General features: G+C 39.2%; 1 pseudogene; it reads left to right on the top strand.

Moving 5' to 3' along the window:
* The first annotated feature begins 1,358 nt into the window (after positions 1–1,358).
* On the top strand, positions 1,359–4,055 carry LOC136328649 (protein PALS1-like; annotated as a pseudogene).
* Positions 4,056–14,873: the final 10,818 nt, after the last annotated feature.

A 14,873-nucleotide genomic window follows, 5' to 3' on the forward strand; every position in this document is an offset into this window, starting at 1 on the left:
TCTCAGGGGTTGCTGGAAATTGTTACTCTTCCTGTTCTGTTTCAGGTTCTGTGCAAGATGTTTTTTGTTTTGTTTTATTTTGTTTAGTTTTGTTTTATAGCTTTATTAAGATCTACACTCTTAACAAAATGTTAAGTGTACATTCACTTCTTTTCTAACATTGATACTATTTTACTATTTCCCAATTGTATTAGTGCAATGACTCCCAGATATTAGCATTTTCAGAAATCATATCACATAATCACTATTTAGTAACAAACACTAGAAATAAAGGTCTGTATCTTAAAAATTGAAATTGATAGCAAATCAGGCTGCATTCTTTCACCTATATACTGATTCTCCCTGACCTACTTTTGAATGACTAAGTTTAATATGAAACAAAGCAATTATCTGGCAGGTAACTATGCATTTGGAAAGAAAAATAACTGAGGTAGGTTAAGCAGGTCATAGTAAAAAAGTACATTATTTCTTTCTATATTTAACTTCTAGGAAGATTCCGTTATTTTAATGATCTTTTTGCAAGATGCAGAGTCAAGAAATGTTTTTGCTGTATAGGCAAGCCTAAAAAGCATATAGAGAAATTCACATAGGGCACAGAATGAGTCTTACCGCTGCCCCAAAAACAGTGAAAGGCTTATAATAGATGGCCATTGTATAGAGGAAAATAAATTATTTCTCAATTCTCCCTATCTCATGCGTTTCTTCTCATTTACTAATCACTATATAAACAAGGCAAGAAACGATGTAAAACCATTTCAAATGTAACCACGTTCTGCCAGCATTTACTTACTTACTGAAGGTTTAATAACAAGAATAACTGTAATTAACATTTACAGTGCCATAGAGTTTGACTCCCAGCTTTAACTCTTAAAACAATATTATAAATTTACCATACACAGAATTCTATGTTAGATGTTACAGGAATTAAAAATATAAGTAACATCCAGTTGTGTTCCCTCAAAATTGTAAGTTCATTGGAAAATAATTTCATAAAGCACTGGAGTAAAGCAAATCTATGCACGAGAGATATAACTGCTATTACCAAAGGTTTTGGAAAGGTCTCTTTTAAGACTGAACTTTGAAAGCGTAGGATGTAGCATCTGAATAAAAGTTGGGGTCAAGAGTATATACCAGGGGAAAAAATAGCATATAAAAGACAAGTAAGGGTGGTGAGAAGGCAGCAGCTGGCGGTGGGGCTGGGGCAGAAACTAATGATGGGGAATCAGGAGTTTCTGGATTCTTTATCCAGTAGTTTAAGTGCTGCTGGGGAATCGTCATTTCTGCAGTATTTAGGGGCGACTGGGGCAGCTGGGTCATGGCCACAGTGGTGCAGAGAGGAACTTCAGAAGCAAGGAGAGATGGCAGGTGTCAGTCCTGGAGATTTGGGCACAGGGATGATACGTGTTGTCAAAGTGCATGGTTGCAGCGCATTCAGCAACAGGAGGATAAGAAGCATAGTCAAGAGGAAGGAGGGAAAAAATGAGAACTTGGCTTTAATTCTTCCATGAGACTTAAGAAATTAACCCAAATTTCTCCAAAGCCTGGAATAGATAACCTCATATTTGATATATAGGAAAGAATTGCCTTAGGAAGTCTTCATTATGCTGTGGAAATACTAGAAATGGAAGACTTGTTTTCTTCCCTTAAACAATCCAACATACTTTGGTAGATTCTCAGAGCCACGAGGATGTTTCACTGCTTTTACATCTTGTATAAAAAAAGGGTTTCCAGAGTGCATTTAAAACATACAACACTGTTCCTGACCAGGCAGTGGCACAGTGGATAGAGTGTCAATCTGGGACATGGAGGACTCAGGCTCAAAACCCTGAGGTCGCCAGCTTGAGCTAGGGTTCATCCAGCTTGAGTGTGGAGTCACTGGCTTTAGCATGGGATCATAGACATGACCCCATGGTCGCTGGCTTGAGCCCAAAGTCACTGGCTTGAGCCCAAGGTCACTGGCTTGAGCAAGGGGTCACTGGGTCTGCTGTAGCCCACTCTACCCTCGGTCAAGGCACATATGAGAAAGCAGTCAATGAACAACTAAGGTGCTACAATGAAGAAGTGATGCTTCTCATCTCTATTCCTTCCTTCTGTCTGTCCCTATCTGTCCCTCTCTCTGACTCTCTCTGTCTCTATCAAAAAAAAAAAAAGGCACACAATACTGTCACAGTACACGTCCTCTTATCTGTAGTGCATGAGATCTTGCACAAGAGGTACAAACTATTTTTGAAGCCAATCCACCAGAAAGGAAGACAAGAGTTAACCAGTTTGCTGAATGCTCCACATATTCAGAGACTTTTACTGCCCCATAACAAGGTCGCTAAGCAGGAAATGCAGCTAGAGCCCATAACAGAGGAGAGAGTTTATGAAAGCATTGGCCAGTACTGAGGAGAAACTGTAAATATATTTTGTTTAGAAAAGTTTTAGGCCCTGGCCGGTTGGCTCAGCGGTAGAGCGTCGGCCTGGCGTGCAGGGGACCCGGGTTCGATTCCCGGTTAGGGCACATAGGAGAAGCGCCCATTTGCTTCTCCACCGCCCCCCTCCTTCCTCTCTGTCTCTCTCTTCCCCTCCCGCAGCCAAGGCTCCATTGGAGCAAAGATGGCCCGGGTGCTGGGGATGGCTCCTTGGCCTCTGCCCCAGGTGCTAGAGTGGCTCTGGTCGTGGCAGAGCGACGCCCCTGAGGGGCAGAGCATCGCCCCCTGGTGGGCAGAGCGTCGCCCCTGGTGGGCATGCCGGGTGGATCCCGGTCGGGCGCATGCGGGAGTCTGTCTGACTGTCTCTCCCCGTTTCCAGCTTCAGAAAAATAAAAAAAAATAAAAAATAAATAAGTTTTAGATATTCCATTGGGTGCTACGGTTCATAAAGAAATGGATTCTGTCATCCTTAGCCAGATAGTAAAAGGAGATACTGCAGAGAATAGTGGTCTCTTACATGAAGAAGATGAAGTTCAGAGACCAGTGGCATTGGAATGCGGGGGAAAGATGTCAGTGAGGTTTTTGACTTGTTGTCCGATCTGCATGGTACTTTGATATTTGTATTTGATTCCCAGTCAACGGATCAAGGCTTCTCTTGCCAAGGAAACTGTAATCCATGTAAAAGCTCATTTTGATTATGACCCTTCAGATGACCCTCATGTTCCATGTCGAGAGTTAGCTCTGTCTTTTGAAAAAGGGGACATACTTCATGTGATCAGTCACGAAGATCCAAATGGTGGCAGGCTCCGGGGAAGGGATGAAGATAACCAGCCTCTGGCGAGGCTTGTTCCAGGGAAACACTTTCAGCAGCAAAGGGGAGCCATGAAGCAAACCATAGAAGATAAAGAAACAGAAAAATCAGGAAAACTGTGGTGTGCAAAGAAGAATAAAAAGAAAAGGAAAAAAGTTTTATATAATGCCAATAAAAATGATGACTGCTAACAAAGAAGAAATCTTAACTTATGAGGACATGTCACTCTATCATCAGCCAGCAAATGGAAAAGGCTTATCATTCTGATTGGTCCACAGAACAGTAGTTAGAATGAATAGTGTCAGAGGCCCATGAACAAAGAGAAAGTTTGCTTTTCACCTACAGTTCCTCAAACAACCCACAGTAGGGGAAACCATGAAGTACCCAGTAGAGGTTACCACTTTGTTTCTCAACAAGTGTTCAAGGCAAACATAGCAGCCGGAAAGTTCATTGAGAATGGTGAATTTGAGAAAAACTTGTATGGAGTCAGCAAAGATTCTCTACAGCCAGCAATCAACTCTGGGAAAATGTCTTAAGTCTTCGTACAGTGATTGAAGACTTCCTGGAATTCAGACTTGAAAACATATTATTTTATTGCACTCCTTTCACAAAAAAGATTTCAGGCATTATTGGCCAAAGAGAGCAAAAATCCAAAGCCAGATAGTTGAGAGAAATCATTAAGAAAACTTGAGAGATAGGGCGGAACAATGGTCACTAATTTGACATAGCCATTGTGAATTCAGATTTTGATAAAGGCTATCAGGAATAGCTTCAGTTAATTAACAAATGATGCTGAACCTCTGTGGGTGTCATCCATTTGGCTAAGGTGAAAGAAACACCCATTCTATGGCATGATTGGATTTGGTCTGGCAAACTCCCAGTACAAAGGTAACCAAATACTTCAGCTAGAGGCTGAGCTCAAGGTGGCAGGCAATGTCAACCTTAGATCTCAGACTAGTGAGAATAAAATTCCCATAGATAACTTGTGCATGGTAACCTTCAGTGTCTATGGCTTTATATTCTTGCCTCATTTGGGGTTTTAAATGGAAGCTTTCAACAGAGAAGTTCCATTTTATGCATATAAAAATATTTTCTGGCCCTGGCCGTTGGTGCAGTGATAGAGCACCAGCCTGGCATGTGGAAGTCCCAGGTTTGATTCCCGGCCAGGCCACACAGAAGAGACACCCGTCTGCCTCTCCACCCTTCCCCTTCTTCTTTCTCTCTATCTCTCTCTTCCCCTCCCACAGCCAATGCTCCATTGGAGCAAAGTTGGTCCAGGAACTGAGGATGGCTCCATGGCCTCCACCTCAGGTGCTAGAATGGCTCTGGTTGCAATGGAGCAATGCCCCAAATGGGCAGAGCATTGCCCCCTAGTGGGCATGCCAGGTGGATTACAGTCAGGTGCATGCAAGACTGTCTCTCTGCCTCCCGCTTCTCACTTTAGAAAAATAAATAAATAAATCTTTTTTTTCTCCCTAACGAAATCTTTTCTGCCTTATCATATTTCCATGAAAAACTGTGTGTATGTGTGTGTGTATACAATAGCATGTTTCACATAGTTATAAATATTGATATTATTTCATAGTTAACCTAAACGACTTTATGGGAATTGGGGGTGGGGCGTGGGTGTTGGTACAGACTGTGCTTCTGTGTACTAGACAAAACTTTATTTGGTTAGAAAACTGGTTTAGTGATCAGAAATACTTCCCTTAAAATTTCTTATGTGCTGAGAGTATAACATACACACCAGATTTTAAGAACTAACTATAAAAAATACATTAAATAGTCTTTACAGTGTTAAAAAAAATTTTCTCAGCTGCCACTTTGGTCTGGTGCTATTCTGTTAGGCTTGAATTCATTTGGATGACCTTTAATTCTTGAAAAACATTCTGTTAGAAGCACCAAGTTTTAGCTCAAACTTTGTGAATCAGACTTTACTGCACACTCAGCAGACTCTGAGCTTGTTAAGCATATGCAACATGCTGATCTTTTTAAAGACCAGAATTTTTTGAATTTTTTTCTTAAATTGTCACAACTGATTTGATAATCTTGCTTCCTTTCTCTCACATGCATAATACAACAGAATGTAAGTTACATTTTTATGAATGGCAGATGTTCATAAACTATGTTGACTGTTAAGAATTGCTCATGATACAAAGTTTTTTACATACCTGAGAGGACATAGTACATTTGACAGTTTTGCATTTTTATATAGGGGCACAGTATAATTGATGACTGTGCTATATATACATAAAACGCTAGAATTCTATGAATAATATAGCTGCTGTGCTGTATACTGGTATTTCATAGATTGACAAATGGTTATCAATAACACTGTTTAGCATTGGACTAAAATATATCTATTTAGAGAAATGCTATAACAATTTACTGAGATAGAAAGAAAGGATGACCTGAAAGTCACTTGAATATTTTAAGAAAAGAATATGGGGGAGGAGGGAAGTTAAGCATATATAAAAAGGTTTTTATCCTAACAAGTTCTCCCTCTTATGACCATAATGCAAGAGCTTGCTAAATCATAAATGTTTAAGCTAATGGCTTCTCACACTGGCATGGAAAGTTAATTTGTAGTCTTTTCACGTCTTCAGGGATGGTATGATGCATGACAAACAACCACAAATGTGAATGTCTTTGTTTTATTTCTATGATGACTTTAGCTACAGTATTTTCTATTCTTAAAGCTAAACACTGGAATAACATCGAATTGTCACTTAATTGAACATAAGCAGTTGTTTTTAATGAGTAGTTTGTCTCAATGTCATGCATTATTTGATTTTTTCCTCTTCTACATAATTTTATTTGAACAAATGTAGACAGTTTGTAAGTTGCCTTTTTCTGTTTGTTTGCATGACCTTGAAGTTGTCCATGGAGTGTGTCTTAAGTGGAAATACTTCCAAGATAATGTCCATTAGGAAGAAAGTAACCTTCCTGGGTTAAGGGAAGGACTACCATATATATGGTCTCTTCAGGGGAAAGTGCAAAGCTCACCCTGATCTTCAGCATTGAAAAGCAAGAAATATAAGCACTTCATCTTTTTAGCCTTGCAGTTTACTTTTTCCTCAATGAAAGGTGGTTTGTGGTGGACAGTGGAGTTTCGTGAGCTGCTTATCATAACTGACAGCTAGGCTTGCATGGTTAGGCTCTGCCTCTCTTGTGTTCTGCCTGCTATGAAACTAGCATGACCCAGAGAGGAGCTGCTCCTCAGCTGGTGCCCTGGAGGGCGGGGACAGATGGCGCTAATCCCAGCTGAGCCTAGCCAAGACTGCTCAGCCAGCTTGCAGCCCTCTTGCAGTATAACTTAAAAATAGGTATCTGTTCTTATAAACTATTGAGATATGGGAGTTGTTTGTTACCACAGCAAAAGCTGACTGATACACCACCTTTAGCAAACTGATAAACTGTTTACAAATTTTAGATTCTTTGGAAATGTTGCTGGGTGAAGTTCCTTCAGTCATACAAATTAAATATATTTACCTTAATCATTGTCATAAAACTAAATCAGCGTTTGAAATAAAAATAAAGCCTATTAGCCTTTCATCATTCATTTAAGTAATTTGTAGACATCCATGAATCTTTGTCAAGTACCTTTAATAATGTGATACACAAGGTATAAAGCATGTTTTCATTTCTCTCCATGGGCCCTTTAACTGCTATGCAGCCCAACTCTCCTAGTGCTTGTATTTACCATGGAAAGTATTTTCTCCCCTGTTATTGTTGGCAAAAGCTGCACCACTCTGGTCCGCTCGGGACTCAACAATCTGTACTGCCAATGTGCTATTACAGTGTCTCTTAAGATGTCCTCCACTGCTGCTTTATTCTCGTACCTCCTTTGTGACTTATGCGTTGCTTTATGGCATTGTAATGTAGCTTTTGACATACAGTACAACACACTGAATTACCCTAATTTAAATAACTTACCATGTGAGTATGTTCAGACATTCTTAAGTGTGGTAGTCTTCCTCCTTGATTTGGCCTGAAAAAGTCAATGGCATAAAAATTAAAACAGAGAGCCTCAGCTTACAGTCTACACAATTTTTCCTCTGCTATTCCAATTTGAGATATTACTAGAAAATAAAATTGTCTGGTTTTGAAGAAAGAGAGGCTATTGCTTGACAATATAAAGGCTTCTTTCATTTATCAACATGTTACTAAAATTATATGATGCTTAGTTAACATATATAAGAATATGGATCACTTTATGTTCCATATCAAATAATAAAGATGCATAAGATAGTATAAATAATGAACAGCTCTTCACTATTTTTTTCTTAAATATTATAAGGGCGGTGATATCTGGTCAGAAGCAAGTGATTCATAGTAAATCAGTTACAACTAAAAAACTAATAAAAAGATTAAAGGCATGCCCCTGAATGTGCTATTATCTTGGATACAAAAGCCACATCTATCACCACTGTTGACTCACGTAAGAGGCAGCAGATGGCCCGATGGCAGCAAGGGCACTATGAGGGCAGTTGGAAAGCCATGGAGGAGGCAAAGAGGCTGCTAAAGGAACATTAGTGAAAAGATGGGAGGAAATTTTTTTTAAGAAAGAAAACTCAACAGCTTCCAAGGCAAGGTAAACTGAGGAGGGAGAGCTCTCAATAGGAAATACATTAGGAGATTTGCTTCTAGAAATAGTTTTAATAAAAGAAAATGTGGATTCCAGAAAACAGTACTTGTCCAAAGGCTCTTTTCCCTCTTTTATTATGTAATATGGTTAGGTCTCATTAATCATTAAATAATAGTACTGCCTTCCTAATAATCTTCTCAAAAGTATATTTACTTATAGCTCCTACATTCAGTGACTTGGCCATTGGATCAATCTGACATCATGATGCTTCTTTCTAGTGGAGCACACTCAAAAAGTGTAACCCACGCAGCCTTTGGATTTTCCTTTTTTTCCCCCATGAAGTGTTCCTTTTGATTACATATGGGAAAATATATGGCATTTCAATTCCACTGTAATTTCTTTCTTCAGCAATAAAGCCCCTGTAAGTTTCCCTTCAACTATGAGCTCCTCACCGTTTTTGAGAGCTTGAATCCCATATGATGAAATAGGACTGATGTTTCTTGAATATCTGTCTCAACTCAACCCAAAATACAGTTCTTATTTTCAGTGTGGATGCTGAGAACAACAGGAAATCGTTGTTGTTAGGGATTTCTTTTTTCTCAAATATTCTTACATATCATTAAAGTAAATGCCATATTTCTCCGAGTTTTTTTTTTCTTCAGGAAAACTTGTAGCCTAGATAACCTAAAAGACCAAAAATTAAATTTCTTAGTAGAAACTATGAAATGTAACAACAATTTATTTGCTGGTATGTTTCTCCAAAAAATTTTTGGAAGCCACTAACAACAATAACACAAAAATTTTCATCTCATGACATTCCCCAAGGACCTACCTACCTCAGGAAGTAATGAAGTATATAAAAGATCAAGATTATGATGCCAACCTATTTCATGATGTTAAAAATGTATTCCTTAATTTCAACATACCATCCATAGTAAAAATGTCTATGAAGACAAAATGTACATTTTTTTCTCTTCTTACTGAGTTTAAATGTTTAAACTCAAATATTAATTATAGATATACTTAAATAAGCAAGTTATCAGTACATACATATCAAGTTGAAAATTTTTTTATTTCTTTGTAAAAATTAGAGCAGTTCCAAAGATGCAGGTAAATTCTGGGCTTATTTAACATCAATATTTTATAAAATGTAGGAGCAGAAGACATAATTCAGCTGAACTTAAGGTTGCACATGTAGCTTGTGTGTTGGGTGCCATCACTACCATTTTACAGATGAGAAATTATAACTCAGTGAGTCTTTGGGGGGGGGCTGTTTTTAAGCTTGCATTAGGTTAAAAATTAGTAGGGGGGAGGATCACCTAGGTTTGGCTCTTTTTGTAATATCACCTTTCCCTCCTGATCTGATTCTATCTAAAGACTGAATTTCAATCTCTGACCCTCCTACTCTCCCTGCCTGCCTCACCTCCCATCTCCAAGCACTTGACTACCAGGCCATGCCAAAGTGCTTTGCACTTCTGAGCCCTCCCCTCACTATTCCTGGAATTCCTTACTCTCCTTATGCCGGCCTTAAAAGTTCAAATTAATTTTGAGGAAAAAAAATCACAACTCAAAAGTTACCATCTGTCAGGAGAGCCTCCATGAACTCCCTCTTACACCAACCACACTGCATTAGAATCTGTCCCTCCTCCTCCCTGTCCCTGAACCTCCTCCCAGATAGCGAAATCTTTAAGGACAAGAACTAAGATTACTATCTCTGAATCCTCAGGGCTGAAGTTTGTTAAACTGGGTCCTCAACTGTGGACAACAATCATCAGTGGCTACACTAAGAGTCAGCCTTTACAACCAACTAGTGAGTCAGTGAGTCAGTCGTCTTTTTTTTTTTTTTTTTCTGAAGCTGGAAACAGGGAGGCAGTCAGACAGACTCCCGCATGCACCCGACCAGGATCCACCCGGCACACCCACCAGGGGGCGATGCTCTGCTCATCTGGGGCGTCACTCTGTCGTGACCAGAGCCACTCTAGCGCCTGGGGCAGAGGCCAAGGAGCCATCCCCAGCGCCCAGGCCATCTTTTACTCCAATGGAGCCTCAGCTTCGGGAGGGGAAGAGAGAGACAGAGAGGAAGGAGAGGGGGAGGGGTGGAGGAGCAGATGGGCGTCTCTCCTGTGTGCCCTGGCCGGGAATCGAACCCGGGACTTCCGCACGCCAGGCCAATGCTCTACCACTGAGCCTACCGGCCAGGGCCCAGTCTTCTTTTGAAGGAGGGTCTATATAAGCAGCAGGTGGATGTGCAAGAAGATGATGTTTTTAGGAGGGGCAAATTACACTTGTTTTCTCTGTTCTTAATGATTTTGTAGAAGATATTCCCAACCATAAATAAAAGTATGTATCTCTTTAAGCATTTCTAGTTTCACAAAATAAGAAGTGTAAGCAGATGACTAGCCCTGCTATCTAATAATTGTCAGAAAGAAGGAGAACATCTATTATTTCAAAGTCATCATTTTAACCAGTTTATAGCATATACTCTCATGTGGCATGAAATACTAATTATCTATGTGTTCATGTTTGTATTAATTACCTACTGCTGCGTAACAGATTACCCCCAAATTAAGTGGCTTAAAAAAATAAAGATTCTCAGGATTGGGCCTCCAGGGGCAGTTGGCTTGAGTGGATATAATTTTCCATTAGGTACTGGTCAAGCTGTTAGCCAGGGTTGCAGCCATGTCACATCTCAACTAGAACTGGAGGATTAACTTCTAAACTGACTCACAGGGTGGTTGACAGGTCTCAGTACCTTGTTGGGCTCTTGGCTGGAAGCCTCAGTCCATTGACATGTGGGCCTATCCATAGGGCTGCTGCCAACAGGGTAGCTACTTCCCCTCCGGAGCAAGAGAAATAAAAGAGAGAAAGAGAGGAAGAGTGAGTGAGCCAGAAAGAACTCAAAGTGAAAGCCACAGTGCTTTTTATAACCTAATCTTAAAAGAAATATCTTTTATTTCCGCCATTTTCAGTTTATTAGGATTCAGTAAATAAATGCATTCTGTATTCAGTAGGAGGGAATAAACAAGCACATGAATACATAGAAATAGGGATCCTTGGGGATCCTTATTATAATGTTTGTTATGTACATGGGAAGGAATTTGAACATTCACTCTAGTTGAATGAAAAACTAGAAAGGTTTCTAAATGGAAGAGTAACACAATCAGATTTGCACTTTCAAACACTGTTTTTGTAGCATTAGGAAGAATGATTAAGAGAGACAGCCATTTAAGACAGATAAACCATTTCTAGGTCTGAACCAGTCCATGGTTTTAAAAATGCAGAGCCAAGGACAAAAAGTAAGAAATATTTAAAGAAGACAAACTTGCCTCAGTGGCTACACAGTAGGGGGCAGGGTAGAAGGAAGGGGGTGGGGGAAAGAAAACTGAATCTACAGTGACTTCAGTTTCTGGTTTAGGGTACTGGAATGACAGTGTTCCAAGTAACTGAAATAGAAAACACTCATTAAGAGTAGAAACAGGACCTAGAAATAACACAACTGAAAACTGGAGGCAGAAAACACCAAGCCAACTCTACAAATAAAACACCCAAACACAGACAATGAGAAGACAAAAAAGAGCAATCCAAATGAAACCACAAGAGAAACCTTCAGGAGATGAACTGAGTGATATGGAAATAATCAAACTTCCAGATGTGGAGTTCAAAATAATGATTGTAAGGATGCTTAGGGATCTTAGAACAACAATGGAAGGTCATTATGAACACCTAAAAAAAGAAATAGCAAGTATAAAAAAGAATCAGTTGGAAATGACAAATACAATATCAGAAATAAAGACCACAAAGGAAGGAATTAAAAACAGGATAGATAGAGCAGAGGATCAAATCAGCGAGTTGGAAGACAACTGGAATGAAGGTATGAAAGCAGAGAAGAAAAAAGAAAAGAGACTCAAAAAGTCTGAGGATTAGAGAGCTCTGTGACAACATGAAGAGAAATAACATCCGCATCATAGGGGTTCCTGAAAAAAAAGAAAAAGAACAAGGGATAGAGACTTTGTTCAATCATATCATAGCTGAAAACTTCCCATAATTAATGCAGGAGAAACGCTCACAAGTTCAAGAAGCACAGAGGACTTCATTAAAGAGAAACCCAAAGAAACCTACAGCAAGACACATCATAATTAAAATACCAAAGCTAAGCAATAAAGAGAAAATATTAAAAGCTGCAAGAGAAAAAAAAAGCTATCAACTACAAAGGAGCCCCCATAAGGATGACATTCGACATCTCAACAGAAACACTTGAGGCCAGAAGGGAATGGCAAGAATATTCAAAGTAATGCAGAACAAGAACCTACAACCAAGATTACTTTATCCAGCAAGGCGATCGTTTAAAATCGAAGGAGAAATAAAAAGCTTCTCAGACATGAAACAACTCAAGGAATTCACTACAACCAAACCAATGCTGCAGGAAATGTTAAGAGGCCTGTTGTAAACAGATCAAACTGGGAAAATATAGCAAAAAAGGAATACAGCTTTAAAGAATAAAAAGGCAATAAACAACTACATATCAATAATAACCATACATGTAAATGGATTAAATGATCCAATCAAAAGACATAAGGTAGCTGCGTGGATAAGAAAACAGGACCCATACATATGCTGTCTATAAGAGACACACCTTAGAATAAAAATACACATAGATTGAAGTAAAAGGATGGAAAAAAACCATTTCATGCAAATGGAAAAGAAAAAAAAGCTGGGGTAGCAATACTTATATCGGACAAATTAAACTTTAAAACAAAGGATATAGTAAGAGATAAAGAAGGCCACTACATAATGATAAAGGGAGTAATCCAAAAGGAAGATATAACTATTATAAATATCTATGCACTTAATAGAGTAGCTCCTAAATATATAAAGCAGACTTTGATGGATTTAAAGGGTGAGATCAACAACAATATTATAATAGTAGGGGATTTCAATACCCCACTAACATCACTACATAGATCCTCAAGAAAGAAAATTAACAAAGAAACAGCAGACTTATTGGACACACTAGATCAACTTGGGTTAATACATATCTTCAGAACCTTTCACCCTAAAGCAGCAGAATATACATTCTTTTCAAGTGTTCATGGTACATTCTCTAGGATAGACCACATGTTAGGGCACAAAAGGGCTCTCAACAAATTTAAGAAGATTGAAATCATATCAAGCACTTTCTCCGATCACAACAGCATGAAACTAGAAATGAACCACAACAGAAAAGCTCAAAAATTCTCAAACAAATGTAAACTAAATAGCAGGTTGTTAATTAACAAATGGATTAAAAATGAGATCAGTCCTGACCTGTGGTGGCGCAGTGGATAAAGCGTCGACCTGGAATGCTGAGGTCGCCGGTTCAAAACCCTGGGCTTGCCTGGTCAAGGCACATATGGGAGTTGATGCTTCCTGCTCCTTCCCCTGTTCTCTCTCTATCTCTCTCTCTCTCTCTCCCCTCTCTCTCTAATAAAAATGAATAAATTAAAAAAAAATCTAAAAAAGTAAATAAGTAAAAAAAAAAAAAATTAAAAAAAAATGAGATCAAAGAAGAAATAAAAAAATTTCTAGAAACAAATGACAATGAGCATAAAACAACTCAAAATTTATGGGACACAGCAAAAGCAGTACTGAGAAGGAAGTTCATAGCACTACAGGTACACTTTAAGGAGCTAGAAAAAGCTCAAATAAACAACTTAACCCTGCATCTAAAAGAACTAGAAAAAGAACAGCAAGTAAAGCCCAAATGTAGTAGAAGGAAGGAAATAATAAAGATCAGAGCAGAAATAAATGACATAGAGGCTAAAGAAACAATACAGAGGATAAACAAAACTAGGAGCTGATTCTTTGAAAAGGTAAACAAGATTGATGAACCTTTAACTAGACTCACCAAGAAAAAGAGAGAGAGGACTCAAATAAATAAAATTAGAAATGAGAGTGGAGAAATAACAACTGACATAACAGAAATACAAAATATTGTAAGAAAATACTATGAAGAACTGTATGCCAAAAAACTAGACAACCTAGCTGAAATGGACAAATTCCTTGAAACATACAATCTTTTAAAAAATTAATCCTGAAGAATCAGAAAACCTAAACAGACCGATTACTCCAAATGAGATCGAAACAGTTATCAAAAAACTCCCAACAGGCCCTGGCCGGTTGGCTCAGTGGTAGAGCGTCGGCCTGGCGTGCAAGGGGTCCCAGGTTCGATTCCTGGCCAGGGCACACAGGAGAAGCGCCCATCTGCTTCTCCACCCCTCCCCCTCTCCTTCCTCTCTGTCTCTCTCTTCCCCTCTCGCAGCCGAGGCTCCATTGGAGTAAAGATGGCCCGGGCGCTGGGGATGGCTCCTTGGCCTCTACCCCAGGCGCTAGAGTGGCTCTGGTCGCCATAGAGCGATGCCCCGGAGGGGCAGAGCATCGCCCCCTGGTGGGCAAAGCGTCGCCCCCTGGTGGGCGTGCTGGGTGGATCCCAGTCAGGCGCATGCGGGAGTCTGTTTGACTGTCTCTCCCCGTTTCCAGCTTCAGAAAAATACAAAAAAAAAAAGTCCCAACAAAGAAAAGTCCAGGGCCTGATGGCTTCACAACTGAATTCTACCAAATATTCAAAGATGAACTAACTCCTATCCTTCTCAAACTATTTCAAAAAATTCAAAAGGAAGGAACTTCCAAGCTCCTTTTATGAGGTGAGCATTATTCTGATTTCTAAACCAGGCAAAGACAACACAAAGAAAAAAAATTATAGGCCAATGTCTCTGATGAATATAGATGCTAAAATCCTCAACAAAATATTAGCAAACCGGATCCAACATTATATGGAAAAAATCATACACCATGATGAAGTGGGATTTATTCTGGGGAGGCAAGGCTGGTACAATATTCATAAATTAATCAATGTGATTCATCACATAAACAAAAAGAAGAAGAAAACCCACATGATAATTTCAATAGATGCAGAAAAAGCATTGATAAAATCCAGCACCCATTTACCAAAACTCTCAGCAAAGTGGGAATTCAGGGAACATACCTCAACATGATAAAAGCCATCTATGACAAACCCACTGCC

This window comes from Saccopteryx bilineata, chromosome 3 (genome assembly GCF_036850765.1).
Source record: "Saccopteryx bilineata isolate mSacBil1 chromosome 3, mSacBil1_pri_phased_curated, whole genome shotgun sequence".
Taxonomy (NCBI): domain Eukaryota; kingdom Metazoa; phylum Chordata; class Mammalia; order Chiroptera; family Emballonuridae; genus Saccopteryx; species Saccopteryx bilineata.